This window comes from Gobio gobio (genome assembly GCF_949357685.1).
Source record: "Gobio gobio genome assembly, chromosome: 12".
Taxonomy (NCBI): Eukaryota; Metazoa; Chordata; class Actinopteri; order Cypriniformes; family Gobionidae; genus Gobio; species Gobio gobio.
In genome coordinates, this window is record NC_137105.1 from 23,174,762 (window position 1) to 23,197,450 (window position 22,689).

Below are 22,689 nucleotides of genomic sequence, written 5' to 3' on the forward strand. Positions count from 1 at the left end.
GCCTAAAGCAGAAGGTATTGTTCTGTTTTAGACAGGTAAATGCGGACGTTAGATATGAACCATGCAGTTTGGCCTAAAGCACAATGATGTTCGGCGAGAGTTGAGACCTCTCCTCTCTGACCACAATGTTTCTGATGAAACTTGCTGAGGCATGTAATAAAAATCACAAGTGATGAAAGTGAGAGGCAATGTTGGCTTGTTTGAGTTTGAGTCTGACAATGGCGCTAAAGAAATTGTGTTGATGATGAAAAAAGATAAGACCATTCAGCAGCTGAGGGTACAAAAAGAATCTTTAACTACTGAAGTGAATTCCCTGAAACAGTCTGAAATACCAAAACCTCCTAATTCATGGCACAAGTGCAGTGAGGAACAACCTCAAAGACATCAGCAACTATAGAAACCACCCCAACAGTCCATGAATCCCTTCCAACAGCCCACTTTTGACTTTCAGCATTCGATACCATTCCCACCATCTGCAATGTACAAGCCGAACACACAGGTGCAGTCTCAGACTGAGTATCAACTACAACATCAATACAGGTTAAGACCCCAACCACAATCCTCTTCAAAGACAATGCCAGTCACAATGCCAAGACTGCACAGAGATGCAGAAATGTGACCAATTGCAGCCATTGTTTCTCAGCAAGCAATAGCCGTCATTTCACCATCTAGGTTAAAGGGATAGTTCACCCTGAGATGAAAATAAAGCCATATTTTACTCACCCTGCTGTTGTTCCAATGCCCTATGTCCTTCTATCTTTTTCGGACCTCAAAAACAGAAATAAAAAAAAATCATTCTGCACGCGCTCCTCCATATAATGGCATTGAAAGGCGACCAGGCTAAAACTTTACAAAAAAGATACAGAAGTATCACACAATGATACAGTGAGATACGCGTCATATATGGAAAGTGTTCAGGTGGCATACTATAAGGTTTTGCGAGAAAGAAAAAGTATTATTCAGTCAAAATACTGAGCTCGTAGTTACTCTGCGTGCGTTCCTGTGAGAATGTAAAGAATCCATATGTTCAAATTCCTGTTGGCAATCAAACCATGCATAGCATCACACTGCCCCGAATGACTGTACTAAGCATTCAGATAGTCATAAAAGTAATTGAAACATATCAAGCAGGCTTTCAACCTTTGGCTATTGAAGTTAACAATCTGGACTCCCTGGCTGGTACCAAAGATGAAGGAAGAAAATCTACAACACCTTGGCATCCTCCAGTTGATCTCAGCCACCCAAGTAAAGAACAGCAAGAGCAGGTAAAAAAATTGCTTTATGAAGAGTCAGCAGCTTTTGCAAGTGAAGACGATGACATAGGATGTATTCCTAGACTACAGAAGACTATTTCACTAAAGGATGACATAACTGTCCAAAGAACATACACTCACCTAAAGGATTATTAGGAACACCTGTTCAATTTCTTATTAATGCAATTATCTAATCAACCAATCACATGGCAGTTGCTTCAATGCATTAAGGGGTGTGGTCCTGGTCAAGACAATCTCCTGAACTCCAAACTGAATGTCAGAATGGGAAAGAAAGGTGATTTAAGCAATTTTGAGCGTGGCATGGTTGTTGGTGCCAGACGGGCCAGTCTGAGAATTTTACAATCTGCTCAGTTACTGGGATTTTCACGCACAACCATTTCTAGGGTTTACAAAGAATGGTGTGAAAAGGGAAAAACATCCAGTATGCGGCAGTCCTGTGGGCGAAAATGCCTTGTTGATGCTAGAGGTCAGAGGAGAATGGGCCGACTGATTCAAGCTGATAGAAGAGCAACTTTGACTGAAATAACCACTTGTTACAACCGAGGTATGCAGCAAAGCATTTGTAAAGCCACAACACGCACAACCTTGAGGCGGATGGGCTACAACAGCAGAAGACCCCACCGGGTACCACTCATCTCCACTACAAATAGGAAAAAGAGGCTACAATTTGCACAAGCTCACCAAAATTGGACAGTTGAAGACTGAAAAAATGTTGCCTGGTCTGATGAGTCTTGATTTCTGTTGAGACATTCAGATGGGAGAGTCAGAATTTGGCGTAAACAGAATGAGAACATGGATCCATCATGCCTTTTTACCACTGTGCAGGCTGGTGGTGATGGTGTAATGGTGTGGGGGATGTTTTCTTGGCACACTTTAGGCCCCTTAGTGCCAATTGGGCATCGTTTAAATGCCACGGCCTACCTGAGCATTGTTTCTGACCATGTCCATCCCTTAATGACCACCATGTGCCCATCCTCTGATGGCTACTTCCAGCAGGATAATGCACCATGTCACAAAGCTCGAATCATTTCAAATTGGTTTCTTGAACATGACAATGAGTTCACTGTACTAAAATGGCCCCCACAGTCACCAGATCTCAACCCAATAGAGCATCTTTGGGATGTGGTGGAACGGGAGCTTCGTGCCCTGGATGTGCATCCCACAAATCTCCATCAACTGCAAGATGCTATCCTATCAATATGGGCCAACATTTCTAAAGAATGCTTTCAGCACCTTGTTGAATCAATGCCACGTAGAATTAAGGCAGTTCTGAAGGCGAAAGGGGGTCAAACACAGTATAAGTATGGTGTTCCTAATAATCCTTTAGGTGAGTGTATGCCTCTGTACCTAAACCACTCTATCAGGAAGTCCTGTTGTGTGTGTAAGAAAGAAAGATGGTTCACTTAGACTGTGCATTGATTATGGTTCTGTCACAGTTTATGGGTTCATTAACTCGCCCTCGTGTTGTTTGTTGGATTGGGTGCGTGAGTTGAGTGTGGGCGTTGCTCTGTTGGTGGCTGATTACGATCAGCGCCAGCTGTTTCTCGTTTCGGCTGCCTATTTAATGTGTGTGTCTACGTGTCCTGTTTGTCAGTCGTTGCAGGCATTCCTGGTGTGCGTTGGTGTTGCCTGGTTTCTCTCGGTTCCTGGATTCGGTTCTCTGTTCGTGGATGCCCTGTTTTCTGGGCTGGATTCTTCTCTGTTCCCGGTTCATTGCAGACCTGCGTCACCAGAATCACCACCTGCCAGTCATTTGCCACCTGACTATCACCATTGCTGTTCTGAGTCTCCTGCCAGTCACCTGCTGCATCGACTATCGCTACTGCTGTTCTGAGTACATTCTGTCAATAAATCTACCCTGTGAACTCGCAATTGGATCTTCTATGTTTTTTGATTTAGCAGCCCTGACAGAACGACTGACCAAAACTTGGATCTAGCGAGATCGGTCGATCTACAAGAATATCTGAGTAAGAACGCCCAGCGTATGGACCAGCAGGACGAACAGGTACTGGCTACTACTCGGGCTGTACAGGTTTTGACGAAATGTTCCATATTTTTTTCTCTCCAACCCCGAACTTTTGCTACAGAGGAATCGAAGGTGGCGTTGGTTATGACACTACTGTCAGGACGTGCAGCTCTGTGGGGAACGGCGGTGTGGGAGAACAACCATCCTTGCTGCGCCTCGTTCCTTACACTATCCCAAGAGATGAAGAGGGTTTTCGACCGGGCTGTTGCGGGCCACGAGGCGGCACGCAAGCTTGCTGATCTTCGTCAGGGGAGTGGTACCGTCTCAGACTTTGTGATCGAGTTTCGCACGTTGGCGACAGAGTGTAAGTGGAACGAGGAGGCGCAGTGGGACATGTTCCTGCATGGGCTGGCTGACCGTGTTCAACAGGAGATTTATACCTCTGAGCTTCCGAAGAGCCTAGACGGACTGATTGATCTGGTGCTACGTGTGGATGCACGTCTGCAGGAACGTATGGATTTTACGTGGTCAGGTTCGAAGTTCGAGGGTCTGGAGAGTGCTGGACGCAGCGGAGGTAACACGGTCAGCCACTGGGTCGATCACGAGCCCATGCAGGTGGGTTGGGCTCGGCTCTCTCGTGAGGAGAGAGAACATCGGAGAGCACGAGGATTATGCATGTACTGTGGCAAGGCGGGACATTTCCTGAAGGAGTGTCCCGTAAAAGACCCAGCCCGGCAGTAGATAAGAGGTTACTGTCGGGTGGGGTGTCCATGGAGAAATCCTCGTCAGCTACCCTCCTCCCGGTGAGACTGCAATGGGCAAGAGGCTTCCACAGATGTCAGGCTCTGGTGGATTCGGGGGCGGAGGGAAACCTCTTGGACTTTGCACTAGCCAGCCATGTGAACATTCCCATATTTCCACTCCATCATCCTATCTCTGTGTACGCTCTGAACGGACAGAAACTACCGGCCATCACTCACACCACTGGATCCCTTACACTTATTACCTCCGGTAATCATTCCGAACAGACTGTGTTCTTTGTTTCCAGGTCTCCTCTCGTGCCCATCGTACTGGGTCACCCGTGGTTGGTGAAGCACAGACCCAGAATCGATTGGGGCCAGGGTTCGGTGTCGGAGTGGAGTGAACAGTGCCACGCATCTTGTTTAATGTCTGCTTGTTCGTCTGTATCTCGTTCTGTGTTACATGAGGAGTTGGTGAACCTGTCAAACGTGCCGAAGGATTACCTCGACCTGAAGGGAGTGTTCAGTAAGTCCCGGGCTGCTTCTCTTCCTCCTCATCGTCCCTATGACTGTGCTATAGAGTTATTGCCAGGGAGTTCTCCGCCTAAAGGCAAGTTGTATTCACTTTCTAATCCAGAAAGGGAGGTCATGGAGAAATATATTTCTGATTCTTTGGCAGCACGGATCATCCGTCCTTCCTCGTCACCCGCTGGCGCAGGATTTTTTTTCGTGGGTAAGAAGGATGGCTCTTTGCAACCGTGCATTGATTATCGAGGACTGAACAACATCACAGTGAAGAATACTTATCCTTTACCGTTGATGTCTTCGGCCTTTGAACGGTTGCAGGGAGCGTCTCTTTTCACGAAATTAGATCTGCGCAACGCTTATCATTTGGTCCGCATAAGGGAGGGGGATGAGTGGAAAACAGCCTTTAATACCCCCAGAGGGCACTTTGAATACTTGGTCATGCCTTTCGGCCTGTCCAACTTGCCCGCTGTTTTCCAAGCACTCGTCAATGACGTGTTGAGAGATATGGTCGATCAGTTCATTTATGTCAACCTGGATGACATTTTGATATTTTCTTCTTCTCTCCAGGAACATGTTCAACACGTCAGACGAGTGCTCCAGAGGCTGCTCGAGAATGGGCTTTTTGTCAAGGTGGAGAAATGCGTTTTTCATGCACAGTCAGTTCCGTTTTTGGGGTATATTGTCTCGTCCAAGGGAGTGCGCATGGATCCTGACAAGGTTAAGGCTGTGGTAGATTGGCCAATCCCAGATTCCCGTAAGGCCCTACAGAGGTTTCTGGGATTCGCAAATTTTTACCTGCGTTTTATTCGCAACTACAGCCAACTAGCCGCGCCTCTGACTGCCTTGACCTCCCCCAGAACGACATTCAGGTGGTCTAATGCAGCCGAAGTTGCATTTTCCAACCTTCCAAAAGCCGCTTCGTTTCGGCTCCTATTCTGGTAGCACCTGATCCATCACGTCAGTTTGTAATGGAGGTCGATGCGTCAGAGGTGCGGGTAGGAGCAGTTCTTTCTCAGAGCACTGCCACGGACGACAAGATGCATCCATGCGCATTTTTATCTCATCGCTTGTCTTCGGCCGAACGCAATTATGATATTGGTAACAGAGAGTTGTTGGCGCTCAAATTAGCATTGGAGGAGTGGCGTCACTGGTTAGAAGGGTCGTGGGTACCTTTTATCATCTGGACCGATCATAAGAACCTGGAATACATCCAATCCGCTAAACAAATTAACTCCAGGCAAGCTCGGTGGGCTCTTTTTTTCGGTCGTTTCGATTTTTCCCTTTCTTATCGTTCGGGGTCTAAGAACATCAAACCCGACGCGTTATCCCGCATTTTTGATCATTCCGCGCACCTGTCTACTCCCGACTGCATTCTACCTGAGAGACTTTTTGTCTCTTCACTCTCATGGGAGGTCGAATCGAGGGTCCGCACGGCCTTAGAAGGGGTAACGCCTCTGCCCGGTTGCCCACCGAGTCGGTTATTTGTGCCGGAGGGATTACGGTCAGACGTAATTCGGTGGGGTCATGGTTCCAATGTGGCTTGTCATCCAGGAGTTAGTCGTACCAGTTTTTTGGTCAAGCAACGATTCTGGTGGCCCTGTATGGCTCGCGGCATTCAGAGTTTTGTTTTGGCTTGCTCAGTATGTGCTCGTGGTAAGACTACCAACCATCCGCCAGATGGACTTCTTCAACCGCTGTCTGTCCCTTCGAGACCCTGGTCCCATATAGCGCTAGATTTCGTCACAGGGCTCCCTCCCTCACAGGGCAATACGGTCATTTTAACCGTAGTGGACCGGTTTTCGAAGGCGGCACATTTTATTCCCTTGCCCAAATTACCCTCAGCCAAGGAGACAGCGGTTGCTGTCGTAAATCACGTCTTTCGTATTCATGGCCTCCCGATAGACGTGGTGTCCGACAGGGGGTCTCAGTTTACTTCCAAATTTTGGAAGGAGTTTTGTAGATTATTGGGGGCGACTGTTAGTCTTTCGTCTAGTTTTCATCCCCAGAGTAACGGTCAGGCTGAGAGAGCCAACCAGGATTTGGAGAGAGTGTTGCGATGTCGGGTCACTCAGAGTCCTTCCTCCTGGAGCCAGCAACTCTCATGGGTAGAGTACGCTCACAACTCGTTGCCAGTGTCATCCACGGGTCTTTCGCCATTCGAGTGTAGCACAGGGTACCAGCCACCTATTTTTCCCAGTCTGGAATTTGAAGTCGCGGTCCCCTCTGCCCACGCCTTCGTCCAGAGGTGCCGTCACACATGGAGAAGAGCCCGTGAGACAGTCCGCCTCAAACTTCCTCCTGCGTACAGGAGAATTTATCTTGTTTTCCACGTTTCCAAAATAAAACCTTTTTTTCTTTCACACATTAATCCGCCTGGTCAGGTTCCTCCCCCGCCGCGTCTCGTAGATGGGGAACCTGCTTATTCGGTTCGTCGTATTTTGGACACGAGACGGAGGGGATGCGGATTCCAGTACTTGGTGGACTGGGAGGGTGGGGAGGAGAGAAGTTGGGTTCCAGCTAGGGACATCCTGGATCCCTCTCTCATTGATGATTACGCCAGGAAGCATTCCCAGGAAGAGAGGTTTATGGGTTCATTAACTCGCCCTCGTGTTGTTTGTTGGATTGGGTGCGTGAGTTGAGTGTGGGCGTTGCCCTGTTGGTGGCTGATTATGATCAGCGCCAGCTGTTTCTCGTTTCGGCTGCCTATTTAATGTGTGTGTCTACGTGTCCTGTTTGTCAGTCGTTGCAGGCATTCCTGGTGTGCGTTGTGTTGCCTGGTTTCTCTCGGTTCCTGGATTTGGTTCTCTGTTCGTGGATGCCCTGTTTTCTGGGCTGGATTCTTCTCTGTTCCTGGTTGCCCAATGCAGACCTGCGTCACCAAAATCACCACCTGCCACCTGACTATCACCATTGCTGTTCTGAGTCTCCTGCCAGTCACCTGCTGCATCGACTATCGCTACTGCTGTTCTGAGTACATTCTGTCAATTAATCTACCCTGTGAACTCGCAATTGGATCTTCTGTGTTTTCTGATTTAGCAGCCCTGACAGGTTCACCTAATCATAATTCAAAATATTACAAAAAAGTGAACCCATTGACAGATTTCCCATTCATGCCACTTCAATTAACTACATTGAAAGTGCTCTCTCTCAAGACAGTAACTTTGTTGGTGCTTGTGTCAATTAAGAGAGTTGGCGACATTTCCGCTCTATCAGTTATTTATTGAGTCCTGCATGGAATTTGACCCAAAAGTTGTTCTCAAACCAAAAAGGGGTTATGTACCATGCTCTCAACAACATTCAGAAGCCAAGGTTATAACATTGTCAGCTTTCTTCTCATGTTTTTCTATAGCGGTGGGGTGGCCAGGGGGTACACGAAGGGTCCTCAGGTGTAATGTGCGGTTGCAGTACATTTATGCCCGCAAAATGCGCCACCTGGTGAAATCCTAAGTTCCCGTCTAGGGCCTGTAAGTTCACTTAGTCTCTGACAGTGAAGGCTTACAGTGCTGCTAGGCTCCTGATTGCCGATCGATCGCTCCTGACTGCCTCCTGTCTGCCTTGCCGTCTGAGTGTTTGAGTCTGTAGCTCTGTACAGCTTTGCTTTTGAATCTCTATTTGATATCATTCCTTGTTGTTTATACTGCTAAATATAACTAACTCATCACCATATATTGTCTAATATTGCCTATCACATTAAATCTGACATTGCTAGCTTTAATCTAAATTACTATCACAACGCTTTAGCATTTCGCTAGCCTGTTAGCCTGTTAGCCTGCCATCCTTGCATCCCAGTCTCCTGTTTTTCTCTCGCGCACCTTTTACGAGTCCATCAAATAACTCGGTGAGTTGGATTAGTCAACAAACACGGTAAGCCATGTCATCTTCTCCTATTATTGTCACTTGCACTGCCTGTCACATGTTTAGCATAACCTTAATTCTCTGTCAGTGAAGAGGGATTCACATGTGATAAATGCAGGCAGATAGTCAGGCTGACAGAGAAGATTTCAGAATTAGAGACATGCATCCAAACTTTATTTGAGGATAGTGAGAATGTAAGAGCTTTAGACACTGCTTTGGATGGACTAGCTTAGTGAACTAGCTTAGTGCAGCCGGGCAACTGGGTGACTGTGAGACGGCATAGCCGTGGATCAAAACACCACTCCTCCGTTCCGATTAGAATATCAAACAGGTTCTCCCCACTCAGTGACACACCCACGGGGAATCCTGTTGAAAGTGACCTAGTTATTGGTGATTCTATTACACGGAACGTGAAAATAGAGACACCAGCCACCATAGTCACATGTTTACCGGGAGCCAGATCGCCTGACATCAAAGCAAATTTAAAAGTGCTGGCTAATGCTAATCGTAAGTTCTCTAAGATTATTATTCACGTCGGCACTAATGATATTCGACTTCGCCAGTCAGAGATCACCAAAATTAACATTAAAGAGGTGTGTGAACTCACAAGCACGATGTCAGCTAAAGTTTTTTGTTCTGGCCCCCGTCCCGTTAGGCGGAGTGATGAGATACTTAGCAGACTATCATCACTCAATGGCTGGCTGTCTAAGTGGTGTCCGTAAAATAACATAGGGTTCCTTGTCAATTGGAAAAGCTTTTGGGGCAGACCTGACCTGTTAAAAAGAGATGGTATTCATCCCTCCTGGGGTGATGCCGCTCTTCTCTCTAGTAATTTGGCACATTGTCTTAGAGTTGAACCTTGACTAACTGGGGCCCAGGTCAGGAAGCAGACAGACTGGCTTAACTGACCGCCTGCTAGCTGTCTCACGTCACAGAAGTCAGATAAATCCCAACACATAGAGACTCTTTAACCTAGATATTATCACATGTGTCTGTTCCCTGAATTAGTAAATACAAAAAACTCTCGAACCCATTTAAGGGTAAAAATATAATTGATGTTCAACAAATAAAAAACAGATATTATACAGATGAACAAATGATAAAGCTCGGGCTGCTGAATGTTCGATCCCTAAGATTATTATTAGAAACACGAGCCGCATCTGAAAGGCAAAGGGGGAGGTGTTGCTGTAATTTATAATAATATCATCAGTATTACTCAGAAGTCTAGTTTCAAATATAATTCTTTTGAAGTTTTTGTGTTTTTCGTAACGTTATGTAGTGTAAATGATAAATCCTGTTTGAAATTTGTGATGGCTACTGTATACAGGGCACCAGGGCACCCTACAGACTTTACTAAATAATTTTCTGATTTTCTATCAGAGTTAGTACTGGCTGCAGATAAAGTCCTAATTGTTGGTGATTTTAATATCCATGTAGACAATGAAACAGATGCATTGGGATTGGCATTTTGAGACAATCTAAACTCTATTGGAGTTAGGCAACACGTGTCAGGACCCACTCATTGTCGTAATCATACTTTAGACCTAATATTGTCACATGGAATAAATGTTGATGCTGCTGAAATTTAGCAGCAGAGCGATGACATCTCAGATCATTGTCTAGTATCATGTTTACTTAATTTAGCCAAGGCCGCAAAGCCGTCCCCTCGTTTCAAATATGGCAGGACTATCACCACTGCCACTTAAGATTGCTTTGTAAATATTATCTCTATGTATATTTTAGTCTACAATAAAATGAAATATGTCATAAAACACAACCCTGCCTCTTTTAGTTTACATTTAAAACAATATTCAACATATTAATATGTGGTTCAGACAAGTGTGCATATATGATTATCACTGTAATAAAATTAAATGTGACATAAAACACAACCCAGTCTCTTTTTGTTAAATGTAAGTTAATGTATGATCAATAATTGCCATTATAAAAGTATAACAAAAAGGTATAAGATGCTATACAAGCAGGCCCTGACCAATTTGCTGCCTTAGGCAAGATTTTACTTGGTGCCCCTTGTATCAAGGATTAGCACTACATGTTAACAGTCTAAGTTGTGGAAACACTGCTACTGTTTTATTTTTGTAATGCATTGATGTTTTTTTAATTTTTTTATAGTTGTTTTATATGATGTCTGTAGTATGACCCTCGGGATGCCCCGTACCTGGGGCCGTGGAAATGTATCTCTGTGTGGTCATGGAAACAGTTCAGTAAATATGCCAGCAGGCTAAAGACATGCGTTGTATGTGTTCATCTATAGTACAAATTACTACATGGTGTCAGAAGTGTTTAATGTTAAAAAAAACAACTCAGCTTTCGACATGAAAGTATAGTCGACAGTATAAGGAACTTTTCAAGGAAAATCACCGCTATTTGGAGATAAATCAACGCGCCAGCTAGTAAGATGTCCAGAGAAGAGAGAGAACGCGCGGGACCACCCGCTGCAGCTTACGCCATTGGAGATGCATTTCGCATTAGCCCTCCAGAGAAGTTTGACTGCAGGGACATCCAAAATTGGCCCAAATGGATTAGACGATTCGAAAGGTACAGAGTAGCGTCGGGTTTGGATAAAAAGGATGAGGCATTCCAGGTGAACACATTGATATATTCCATGGGAGATGAAGCAGAGGATATCTTACATGCGTCTGCGATACAAGAAGAGGACAAGGTAATCTACGAGAAAGTAAAAGACTGTTTTGATAAACATTTCATTGGAGAACACAACGTCATTTTCGAGAGGGCCAGGTTTAACATGCGAAAACAAGAGCCGGGGGGAAACGGCCGAGTGCTTTGTTACTGCAGTTCACAAATTGGCGGAATATTGCAAGTTCGGGACTCTCAAAGATGAACTGATACGTGATCGCATAGTAGTGGGCATAAGAGACATCAGACTTTCCGAAAAGCTACAGTTAGATTCAAATCTGACTTTGTCTAAAGCTACGAACTTAGTAAGACAAAGTGAAACTGTAAAACAGCAGCAAGTGGTGCTGCGCGGCGCGGGAAATCACACACACAGCGGGCCCAGTGATGAAGTGCACGCGCTTTCGCCTGCTCGAAGGAAAGAGTGGAATTCCGAATGAAGAGCAAAACATAATGCTACGGGAACATCAGGGATGTGCCATAAATGTGGGAGATTGCCATTTCATAGTTGGAAAGATTGCCCGGCCAAGGAGGCTGAATGCAGGAAATGTCACAGAAGAGGACACTTTGCTGCTGTTTGCAAATCTAAGCAGCCTGTGCATGAGATGGCAGATGAGGAGGAGCAACTCTACCAGGACAGCCTTTTCCTGGGTGAGGTGAAGGCAGACTGTGCTGGTTGGTACTCAGACATAAAAATGAATGGGGAAGTTGTTTCTTTTAAATTAGACACAGGAGCAGCAGTGACCGCGATACCCACAAAATTATATAAGTATAGTAGAGATGGTCCTCTAATTCACACCTCAAAAAGACTGTATGGTCCAAATAACAAGATACTGCCTGTGGTGGGACAGATACAGAGTAGACTAGAAAGTAAAGATAAAAAGGCCACTCAGTCTGTGTTTGTCATTGATAACCTAGCCAGGCCACTGCTGGGCTTACCAGCACTTACAGAACTGCACCTCATTGAGCGTATGGATGCAGTTGAAGAACAGGGAGAGAAAGCAGATTCAGGGGAGGTCTTCAAAAAGAGGTTTCCAAAGGTGTTCAGTGGATTAGGGAGACTTGAAGGTGATTACCAAATCCGCCTGAATGAGGACGCCATCCCTTATGCTCTGACCACCCCTCGCCGTGTACCAATCCCCTTAACTGACAAAGTCAAGGAAGAGCTGGAAAGAATGGAAGAGATGGGGGTCATCTCAAAGATAGAGAAACCCACTGATTGGTGTGCAGGAATAGTAGTGGTCCCAAAACCCAATGGTAAGATAAGAATCTGCGTTGACCTGACCAAACTCAATGAGGGAGTGTGCAGAGAAAGACACATATTACCCTCAGTGGACCAATCATTAGCCCAGCTGAATGGTGCGCTGGTGTTCACAAAGCTGGATGCACATTGTGGGTTTTGGCAGATACCCTTAGCACAGGAGAGCAGGGAGCTCACAACATTTATCACCCCCTTTGGCCGATTTTGTTTTAATGTTCTGCCTTTCGGAATTAACTCAGGGCCAGAACACTTCCAGAGACGCATGTCCCAGCTCTTAGAGGGGCTAAGTGGAGTAATATGCCATGCAGATGATATCCTTATATGTGGAGAGAATAGGGCCCAACACGACGAACGGCTCACAGCTGTTTTGACACGTCTCCAGGAGGCGGGTCTAACACTAAATGAGAAGTGCACCTTTGCACAGCCTGAAGTCCTGTTTGTGGGGCACAAAATCAGGGCAGGAGCCATTGAACCTGACCCCGGGAAAATCAGAGCTATCACAGACATGCCCATCCCACAGAATACAGCAGATGTTAGGCGTTTTTTGGGGATGGTCACATACACAGCAAAGTTTATCCCTCAGTTTGCAGACACCACCAAACCACTCAGAGATTTGCTGTTGCGGTCATTTGATTTGAGTGTTGGCTCAGTACAGACCACAAGCCAAAACAAAAGTGTCTGCAGACGCATCATCCTTTGGCCTGGGGGCTGTCCTTATGCAGAGACAGGATAACATGGAGTGGCGCCCAATCGCTTACATCTCTCAAAGCCTTTCTGAAACAGAGCAACGTTATGCCCAGGTTGAAAAGGAGGCGTTGGCCATCACCTGGGCATGTGAAAGGTTGAGTTCATACCTCATAGGCCTACCATTCACGATAGAGACAGACCATAAACCACTACTGGCCTTGTTGGGGACAAAAGCGTTGGACGACTAACCTCCCAGAGTTCAGCGATTCCGTCTCAGACTGCTGAGGTTCACGTACAAGATAATTTACGTGCCAGGGAAGGCTCTCATCACAGCAGACACACTTTCCAGGGCCCCGGTGAGACGGCCACTGACCGAAGAAGAGGCACAACTGGAAGGGGAAGTGCAGGTCTTCATTAATATGATACGTGAAAACTTACCTGCATCCCAGTCTAAACTTCAACAGATAGCTGAGCACCAACAGCGGGATTCTATCTGTAGCCAGCTGATGTCACAGTGCAAGAGAGGGTGGCCACGGCAAGAAGAGCTGTCCCAGCAAATGAAACCTTATTGGGTCCACCACAGTGAGCTACACATGAATGGTGACCTTCTGATGAAAGGGCAACGGATTGTTATACCAGAGACATTACAGAAGGAAATGCTGTCCAGACTACACGAGGGACATATGGGGACAACCAAATGCAGACTGAGGGCCCAGCAGTCAGTGTGGTGGCTGGGACTGGGTGCTCAAATTACTAGAATGGTGGCCCAGCGTGAGGTGTGTGCTAAAAACCAACCACTTCACCCAGAACCAATGATACCCTCAGAGCTGCCACAGCGGCCCTGGCAGAAAGTAGGAGCGGATATGTTTTATTGGGAAAATGACTCTTACTTATTGGTAGTAGACTACTATTCTCGATACATTGAAGTAATTAAAACCCCAATAACCACATCAGCAGGAGTTATCAATGGCTTTAAATCCATTTTTGCTAGACATGGGGTTCCTGAAGTACTAATAACTGATAATGGCCCTCAGTTTTCTTCAGGCACTTTCTCCTCATTTGCCATGGACTATGATTTCAGACATGTGACCAGCAGCCCATACTTTGCACAGAGCAATGGAGAGGCAGAGAGGGCGGTGAAGACTGTCAAGGGCCTATTGAAGAAAAATGCTGACCCATACAGGGCTCTGTTGGCTTACAGGGTTACACCACTGCATCACGGACCATCGCCAGCAGAACTCCTGATGGGCAGGAGACTGCGCTCACCATTGCCAGTCTCACCTGTTCAACTCAAACCTCAATGGCCAAACAGGAAGGCCTTTGCAGACAAAGACAAACAACTGAAACACACACAGACAGTTGACTTTAATCACAGACACAAAGCTACTGTGAGACCGGAGCTAAAAGCAGGTCTGGATCACAAATACAAAAGAATCGGCCACAGTGATTAGAAAAGCAGACACGCCCCGCTCATATGTAGTGGAAACGGACTCAGAAGAGGTGAGGAGAAACAAAGCACACATCAGACCCCTCCCAGAGATACAAGCCCCACCACCAGCCGTGGAGGACCCGGAACAGGCAGCAGGGCCAGAAGAAGGGCAAGGGGAGGGGGGGAGGATACAGAGGGCCCACCTAAGGAGAGAGGTGAAAGCCCCAGAGTGGCTTAAAGACTTTGTAACATAGTATTCAGCACCCAGAATTAAGCATTATAGACAGTGCTATGTTTATGTTTATTCTGTCTGATATCTTTGGTTCAGGTTTAACATTTCCAACAGACTAGGTAACCTACAGTTAAGGCAGTTCTGCCAGTGTGAACATTTATTTAAGGGTTTTTATCACTACTTTGGAAGAAGGGGAGATGTAGTATGACCCTCGGGATGCCCCGTACCTGGGGCCGTGGAAATGTATCTCTGTGTGGTCATGGAAACAGTTCAGTAAATATGCCAGCAGGCTAAAGACATGCGTTGTATGTGTTCATCTATAGTACAAATTACTACAATGTCCAGTCCTTTCTACCCCGTCATTATGTTCATGATATTATTATTATTATTTTTTTTAAAGGCTGATGATAGTTAAACTATACAAAAATAGCACCTACAGCCTAAACACAAATAGCAAGAGTGCATCTGGCATTCATGCACAAACTATTCATTGAGAACTAGCAAAAGTTTCTTCCACTAAACTATGCACATTCATGTTTTCACCATGAATTAAACTGAGAAATTTAGATATTTAATGTGAAATTTACATAAAATTATGCTAAATAAACCTGTATATAAATATCATTACTAATTTCGGCAAATACATTTTAAAATTGCCGTATGTCCCCTTAAAACTGCACAACTGTAGAATAAAAAAATTAGACTATTAAAAAAGTGATATTACATGCGTTTTAAAAAACAGATATGATTTTTTTTTACAAAATCACACTGTCTGTGGCCTCTGGAGAACCCAGAACGGCTGCTTGCATATAGTTTAAGGAATTAATCAGAGAACATTAGTATTTTACTTCTATGCAGGTAAATAAACTGGTCATTCATTAGCCTACGTCACTTTACCTCTGTCTTTACACTGCAAAAAATGCTCTTCTTATTTAGTATTTTTCTTCTTGTTTCCAGTCCAAACATCTAAAAATTCTTAAATCAAGATGCATTTACTAGATAAGTAAAATTACATAAGATATATTTTCCTTGTTTTCTGGGGGGAAAAAATCTAAATGAAGTGAGTTTTTGCTTAAAACAAGCTAAATTATCTGCCAAATGGGGTGAGAACAATTATCTTATTTCTGTTTGGGACAGAAACACGATTTCAATCAGAAACTAGATTATTTTTCTCACCCCATTGGCAGATAATTTAGCTTGTTTTAAGCATAAACTCACTTAAGAAAAAATATAATTTTACTTATCTAGCAAATGCATCTTGATGTAAGAATTTTTAAATATTTAGACTAGAAAGACAAAAATACTAAATAAGAAGAGCAGTGTATCCCTTATCTTCCCTGCATCAGAGTCTACACCTTGAGCGAGCGACCAAGCACCCTAAAAAATGAAAGTAATCCTGTCTACATTAGATGCGGCGAGAGGCGACGCGACACAACAAATCTCCCCAACGTTAAACTGATCACGCGTTATATTTCTGACGCCCTTCAAGTAGCTCGGCGGGGGAGATTGATGAGGTGGACCGGGAAGAGGCGGGGGACTTGGTTAAGTTTTTTGCGCTTTATTTGGTAATATTACAAATTAATATGAATAAAATAGTATCAGTAATACATTTTGGCGCCCCTATAGATGAGTGGCGCCCCTAGCATTTGCCTATTCCGCCTATGCCACGGGCCGGCCCTGTATACAAGAAATAAATCAAACAATTCAGTCAAACATACAAAGTCAGCGCTAGTAGGCTACAACGGTAAAGCAAGCGGTAAGTTAAATAGCCTAAAAATATAAAGTAATGAAGCTTCCCTTTGCCCTCAGCCTAAACGATTTGCCAGGGAACAAATTATAGATCCATGAGACCAAAGATCATCCGTTACATATACACAAGACAAATTATATCTCATGTTTAACCACTACAGAGACATCAGAGCCAGCGGCAGACGTCAGAAGGACTAGCCGAGGAAAGGCTGCTCTCGCCGGGGTTAACGAGCGCTGAGCGCCCCGCTGATCGACTGGATCTGACAACTACAAAAACGGCACATAAAATATTGAAATAGGCGCTCTCTTTATAAATAAACCACAGATTTGAGCTTTACACAAGTACATTATAGCCTGAAAAAGTCTTAAAACTACATTTCGTCACACATTAACAGTAGTATTTTTAAATTATGCGTGGTTTCTCATCAGCACTCTTGTTGCGGCTGTTGTTAACAAAAGACGCCCTCGGCTGCTAGGGAGTAGCAGATAGCAATAAAAGGATATAATGCCTGATATAAGTCAGAATCCGACGTCCTCAGGGCTGCACGAGGTTCCGCTGAGTGCTGTTCTACGGCGGCTTCAAGTTTCCAGAGATCAGCGAAGGGTAAGTTGCTGAAGGAGATAAAATCACCTTTTCGAGAGTACTTTCGTATTGCGTATTGCTGACAGTGGGTGTGTTACACAGACCAAAACAAAGACAGAAGTTCCGACACGGAACACACATTTTCACAGGAGAATAATTGACTATAGCATTGTTTTTCAGATAAACAAGTATGTTAACTTAGCATGTTTCTTAAATATCTGCACACATATTATGGTATTTTTATGCTTTAGTAGAGTCAAAAACTTACATAGAGCCCCTTTAAAACAGCAGCCAGAAAAATGGAGCGCAGCTGGAAGAAAACAAAACTGAAGGTTTTTCGCATTTTGTGGAAAGAGAGCATGATTGCATACAGAAAGGCCTTAAAACAACTGCTAGATCTGCTTATTTTTCGACTCGCTCAGAAGAAAACAAACACAACCCTAGGTATTTATTTGATACATTGGCTGAATTAACAATAAATAAAGTTCTGACGTTTGCAAACAGCACAGTAGGACTTCTTTACGTGCAAGATTGATAATATTAGGAAGAAAATTATAACTATACAACCATCTACTACAGTATCACATCAGACAGTGCATTGTAGTGTCACTGAGGAAAAATTCCATTCATTCACTGTTATAGGAGAGGACGAATTAGCTAAACTCATTAAATCCTCTAAATCAACAACATGTATGCTCAACCCTATACCAACTAAGCTACTGAAAGACATGCTTCCAAAGGTCATAAATCCACTTCTTAATATCAATAATTCATCTTTGTCATAAGGATATGTGCCGAAAACTTTTAAGCTGGCTATTATTAAACCACTTGTTAAAAAAACTGCAACTTGATCCTACAGAATTAGTCAATTACAGATAGGGTTGGGCATCGAGAACCGGTTCCAACTAGGAACCGTTTAAAAAATAACGATGCCATTGGAATCGTTTAGAAAAAAAAATTCGATTCCGATCATCGGTTCCAAACGCGCAAGTTTTGGTTTCCATAGTGGCCACCGGACTTCCGGAAGTGCTTGCCGCGCCCGTTTGTTCTGTTGCAGCCATGGAGCACGGTAAGCGGCGCTCAAAAGTGTGGCTTTATTTCACTTTTAAAAAAGCCTGGGTCGGCACAGTGCAACACATGTGACAAACTTATTTCTTGCACAGGAGGATGCACTACAATTATGTACAAATATTTGGTGTTCAAATTAACGAGTGTAGCGTGTTTGACGCGCAGGCCTCGTTCTCCTCGGGCAACCCTGCGTTAACCAACGTTATTAAAGGGATAGTTCAACCTGAAATGAAAATAAAGCCATCTTTTACTCACCCTGCTTGTCCCAGTGCCCTATGTCCTTCTATCTTCTTCAGACCTCAAAAGCAGAAATTAAAAAAAATAGTCCTGCACGCGCACCTCTCTTTTATGGCAGTGAATAGCGACCAGGCTAAAAGATTACAAAAAATATACAAATGTATCATGCAATGATACTGGGAGATGCGTGCCATATATGGAAAGCGTTCAGAGGCATACTATATAAGGTTTTACGAGAAAGAACCCGTATTATTCAGTCAAAACACTGAGCTCGGCCGTCAGCAGGCGCCGGTGCTCATGCCTACTATAACTCTCACTGTTGTCGTGGCACCCAGGATAAGCACACACACACACACACCATTTTGAGAAATCAAGCTCAATAGAAACAAACGCGACTCTCGTCTTTTCTATAATGTATTTGATAAGAAATAATACTAATAATATAACCTCTTTAAGTGAATGTTGTGTACCGGTTGTCATGACAATATTGCGTGAGGCTACAGACGGCTTGGAGTGATTTGAACAACAGCAGGATGAGTAAAAGATGGCTTTATTTTAATTTCAGGGTGAACTAACGTTATCCCTTTAACGTTGCCTCATCACAATCAGGTAAGTGATTGTAGTGTATTAACAAAGCCCTTGACCAAATTGCTAATTGTGGTGAACAACAACGTTACTGAATTTATTTTTTTTCCCTCGTAGATAAATGTAGCTTTACACAAATTGCCCACGCTAGTAGCAGTCCTAATATGACTGCTGCTAATGCTTTTGTTAAACCGGTGGAGACTCGGTGTGAAACTCCATTCACCTTTGCATCAAAGCAGGGGAAAATGCCAGCGGAGAAAGTCCCAAAACTAAAACTCATTATTGAATCAAAATAAAAATGTCCTCTGTGAAATGAGCCTGTGACATGTTTTGACTCCACCCCTCAAAGAATCGGAATCGAAAAGAACCGAAATCTAAAGTAAGAATCAGAATCGTTCAAATCAAAACGATGCCCAACCCTAATTACAGGCCAATCATAAATCTACCCTTTCTGTCAAAAATACTAGAAAAGGCAGTGTCTTCCCAGTTATGCTAATTTTTAGAAAGAAATTATATCTTTTTTAGACCGTATCATAGTACTGAGACTGCTCTCATTAGAGTTACAAATGATTTGCTCTTATCATCTGATCGTGGTTGTATCTCTCTATTAGTGTAACTCGATCTTAGCACTGCATTTGATACTATCGACCACAACATTATTTTGAATAGACTCGAAAATTATGTTGACATTAGTGGAATTGCATGGGTATGGTTTAAATCATACCTATCTGATCGCTATCAGTTTGTAGCAGTAAATGAAGAGATGTCATACCGATCACAAGTTCAGTATGGAGTACCGCAAGGCTCAGTTCTAGGACCATTGCTTTTCACCCTGTACATGCTACCCTTGGGAGATCTCATTAGGAAGCATTGCGTTAGTTTTCATTGTTATGCTGATGACACTCAGCTCTATATTTCTTTGCGCCCTGGCGAAACTTTCCAATTCACAAGATTGACGGAATGCATAGCTGATATACATTTTTTTTTAAAAAAGAGTAATTTCCTACAACTTAATTCTGAAAAAAAAAAGAATTTCTAATTATTGGACCAAAAACCTCCACAAGTAGTAACCTAAAATACTGTCTAACACTTGATGGCTGCTCTGTCAGGTCCTAGTCGTCAGTTAGGAACCTGGGTGTGCTCTTTGTAGTGGACAGCACATTCCAGGGCCCAGTTTATGGCCGGGCCACTCTCTGTCCATAACAGTGGACAAAGGTTTGCTACATTTTGATTGGATCTTGGTAGACTGAGACAAACAAACTGTCCAACGCCATCAGATAAGATGCTATGACAACATCCAGACACCTCTTAGAGGCCAAAAAGACCAGCTCTTGTACCAAGCCCAGGAAGGACAAGACATCTCATTGGTCCAAATGCAGTCTCTGCCCTTCACCCACATCCCTAATGTCCTGGTCTATGACTGCCATAACACAGTTCACCAAGTTCTGAGCCTCTGGTTCATCCAGAGAGACAACAAAAGATCCAAGGATCTGAATCTACAGCTGGTGAGGCAGCAACAGATATGACCATGTTCTGAGCCTCCAGCCTGTGAGGAAAGAGACATTAACAACCACTACGTTCTGAGTTTCAGTCCAGCGAGACTACAGCACGTCCCGAGTCTCCATGCCAGAGGGACCAAAGCGGATTGACCAAGTCCTGAGTGTCTGACCCACAGAGTCAGAAGACACACAGAGACATTTGCAACAAGGTTAAGCTCAGGAGAGCAAACCTTCACTTCGAGGTTCCTTCGTCTGCGTGTTCCAGATTAAGGACCTTCTGCACCTACTTCAGGGCCTCATCTGCGTGTTTCAGATTTTAGGACCCTTTGGTGCTCCAGGAGATCAGCATCCCACAGATCTTCGTGTTCAAGACTGTTGAAACAGATTCCAGCTCCTTTCCCACTGCATTGTCACCCAGCACAACCACTGGAAAAAGTCACCTCCATCGGACTGCTTACTCAACCACGTGGAACGTAAATATCACTTGACCAAACCTCTTTCCAGAAACCATGGCATTGTTGTATATTATCAGTATATGATTTTCTAATTTACATTAGAGTTAATTTAACTGATGCTAGTTAATAACAAATAATCTTTCGTTATTTGTTTGAAGCATAATAAGGTTCTTCACCTTAGTTTCAGAGAAACAACAGTTTATCTTTCCATAAGATAACGCAACTCTTCCATAGCCACACTCAACTTAATCACATGTATTTTATGTATCTTATGCACTTTATTCCTTTATCATTCTTTGTATTCATTTAGTAGTTGTGTTAGTTATTCTTGTTTATCTTTTGTTAATAAAATCTATTTTATTACAATTGTGTCTTACTTGTGCTGATAATACAGAAAAGGCTCTACAAGTTAGAAATCTCACCAATCTTTCAGATAAATCAGCTGACCAACTCTCCCCACTTAACATTCAATCTAAAATGATTGAACAGCCTCCTGTTTGGAGTGTTCTCATAGGGCCAAGGTAAAAGACCTTGACTAGTGTCCCAAACTAAGAGAGGGGGAAGGTGGTCATCTGATGTACTCATAACCACACCTTAAGTGACGTGTGATCCAAAAATCACAACGTCATCGGTGACGTGAGTACCAATCACTACCTTACTTAACGTCCTTGGATGGACGAAGGTAAAATCACTACATAATTGGTGTCCCTTGTTTGGGCCCAAAAGTGAAATTATTACATCTTTGATACCAATATTTCATTTGAAAGCCACATTTCTAACATCTGTAAATCTGCATTTGTCCATCTTAAAAATATATCTAAATTACGCACATGCTTTCAATGCAAAATGCTAAACATTTAGTTCATGCGTTCATGACCTCAAGGCTAGATTATTGTAACGCTCTACTGGGTGGTTGCTCTGCTTGCTTAATAAATAAACTGCAGCTGGTCCAAAACGCAGCAGCTAGAGTTCTCATTAGAACCAGGAATTATGACCATATTAGCCCAGTTCTGTCAACACTGCATTGGCACCGTATTAAACATCGTATACATTTTAAAATCTTGCTTGTTACTTACAACGCACTAAATGACTTAGCTCCCCAGTACTTGAACGAGCTCTTAACGCATTATAGACCATCACGTCTATTGCAGTCTCAAAATTCTGGCCAGTTGATAATACCTAGAATATCAAAAGATTAACTGCAGGCGGTCGATCCTTTTCCTATTTAGCACCTAAACTTTGGAACAGTCTTCCTAGCATTGTTTGGGAAGCAGGCACACTCTGTCCGTTTAAATCTAGACTAAAAACACATCTCTTTACTATGACATACACATGTTGAACATTATAAATTTATATTATTTAAATCAGTTAATTGATTGTTAGGCTGCATTAACTAGGTCTGCCGGAACCGGGAACACTTCCCATAACACCTGATGTACTTGTTACATCATAAAAAGAATGGCATCTTCGCTAATGTTAGTCTCTCTGTTTATCCCAAGGTTTACAGTAGTCTGCCGGATCCAGATCAGAGGGTGAACCTGCTCATAGATACGACCACAACGGAGACCTGAAGTGTCGGCAGAGACTGTGTCAAAGACTCTCCCCTGTGAAGGCCTCATTCCCTTCCCCTCTGTACAGATAAAAACACATATGCACACATACATAGTCAAACGTGCTTGCCTATAGGCTGAACACGTAATGCTTGCGTACATGCCATCGCCGTTTGGGGTTTTCTGTTTTAGTTGAGGATGGTGTTTACATGGTGCCAAATTAAATAACTCAATAAATCAGTTTTTTACAAAAGAAATTAATCAATCGAAAACTTACTTTAGCTTTTCATCTAAAACTAAATGAATTTCCTGTTATCACTGTAAAGCTGCTTTGAA